A 2,210-nucleotide genomic window follows, 5' to 3' on the forward strand; every position below is an offset into this window, starting at 1 on the left:
TCTTCCAAAAAATTAGAAGGGCGAGAGTTGCCCAGACCTCTATGATGGGGCAACCACTGAAGATGCCTGCCTCTGGGCTCCTGCCCCCACTCCCTTTTGTGGGAAGTAGAATCCAGAACATCTCCCAGATTTATAAGTGGTTCATGTATGGCAGGGTTCCTCAACCTTGGCAACTCTAAGCTGTGTGGACTTCAACTCCCAGAATTCCCCAGCCAACTGGGAGTTGAAGTCCGCACAGCTTAGAGTTGCCAAGGTTGAGGAACCCTGATGTATGGGATGAAATCTGTGTAAAGCATCATTTTAATGTCCCTAATTTTTTAACACTATTACTTGTTTTTCTTCTTTATATTGTCAAAATATAAAGGAATTTTGACCACATTGCATTGAGCCAAGAAAGCTCTGTGCTTAATGAGCTCTACTTAATCATCTTTAATTTAATCATACTAAACCCTTCAATTGTTTATGGCACACATTTCAGTTATTCTGTTCTAGGCTTTTGAAACATATAAGGCAGAATGCTCCTTCAACAATGTAGGTACAACAAAGTACATATTTATATAAATGTAAGTAAACATAACTTACAATGAGAGCAAAGGCTCATTTATTATAACCTTTTCAGATATTCCCTGGCTCAGAATAGAAAGGGAAGATCTGAGGTGGTTCAGAATCAAGTAGGGAACCTTCATTAAAATGTGGTATGAAATTGGAATATTGTCTTCATAAGACCAATTATCTTTTGGATAAAATGTCTGAGCTAACACGTGATACAAGTAAATATTTGTGTTTGTATTTGTGTGCATTTTTCATTTTCTTAGCTGATAGACGAAATAATCGAGCCTCTATGGAACTGTAGATGTATGTTTCTGATGGCCCTTCAAAGCTTAGCATCCCACCGAGTGTTTTCACTAGAATTCTTTCTCACCTTCCTTGGTGCAAAAAACTGGCAATCTGGATGAAAGAGTTGACTGTATCTTCAATTTAAAAGCATCTGCTGCTACGGTCTCATTATAAAACCTGATTTAATTTTTCATGCCTCATGCAATTATCTATGATTACAATAGAAAACATGGGCTCCCTGGTGTGCATGAGTGAGATAAAGTAGCAATAAGTATAGTAACCAGGAATGCTCAGGAGTATAGCAAAATCCTTCCAAGTCAAGATCACATGCATTGCCCACTGATATGATTCATCACTGCAGTTATAATAACCTAACTTTTTTTTTCATTGTAGCAGAAATTTACTGCAAGTTCTGGACATCACGAATAATTCTCAGTGCCAAGAAACAGGCATTCCAAAAATAGATCAATACATGGATGTAAGCCAAGGGAAGTCCATTAAGAATGTTTCCCTCATTCATGATCCAAGGGTGAGACAATCAAACAATCAATCAAGCTTTCCGAGGAAAGTGTAAAGTGTTGCTGGACATGGTAAAAATTACAACGCATGTTTCATTTACATAGATTGAATACTTTGCAGATGGTTGAAAGGAATCGCCTCTCTTTAACAGCATCCTACTTCAAGCATTGGAATTTATCGTAACTTTGGGTGTCAAGAAGTGGTTCTACTATATTAGTTTAAGAGGAATGTCTATTGGACCCATTTATTACTCGGTCATTAAAGAGAAGGACAAACAATGTCATTTTATAGTGCTATATATCACTCTGTAAATCAAACAGAATTTCAAGGCAGTTTTGCATCCATGAATAAGCAGCATCCACTGTAAATAAAAAGCTTTACCTATTTAACTTAATATTTATTGGGTTTATGTCCTGTTTTTCCATTACAAAGGGGGCACTCAAAACCAATCGCCACAAGAAAGATAAATCAGAAGCACAATTTAAAATGTAATTTAATCGGAAGATAGCCAATAAGTCTCATCAGTAAAATTATTCAGAAAACTAAATTGAAGAGACTGATGATTCAATCATCTATACCAAATGCTACTGCTGTTTTATGGGGCATGGCTTAATTTTTTATATGCACCTGCATTAAGAACAATACAGGAAGATTTCATATTTCCTGGTAATTGCTAGTAAGAAACTGCCATAATGAATGCTTTATGAGAATTTAATTACATGGTATACTGATCTTATTAAGATATTGCAAAAGAAAAACAAACATTTACATAGAAATGTATACTGATAGCATTTGGGGTCAGTATCATAATCATCACTTGTAAATCATTGAAATGAGTTCTGGTCTGCTGAAAC

General features: G+C 35.9%; 1 long non-coding RNA gene across 1 annotated transcript; it reads left to right on the forward strand.

Moving 5' to 3' along the window:
- The first annotated feature begins 800 nt into the window (after positions 1–800).
- Positions 801–1,745, forward strand: LOC134501358 (uncharacterized). Its single transcript, XR_010068347.1, has 2 exons — positions 801–1,366; positions 1,461–1,745. It is a non-coding gene; the product is annotated as an uncharacterized LOC134501358 (long non-coding RNA).
- Positions 1,746–2,210: the final 465 nt, after the last annotated feature.

This window comes from Candoia aspera, chromosome 7 (assembly GCF_035149785.1).
Source record: "Candoia aspera isolate rCanAsp1 chromosome 7, rCanAsp1.hap2, whole genome shotgun sequence".
Classification (NCBI taxonomy): domain Eukaryota; kingdom Metazoa; phylum Chordata; class Lepidosauria; order Squamata; family Boidae; genus Candoia; species Candoia aspera.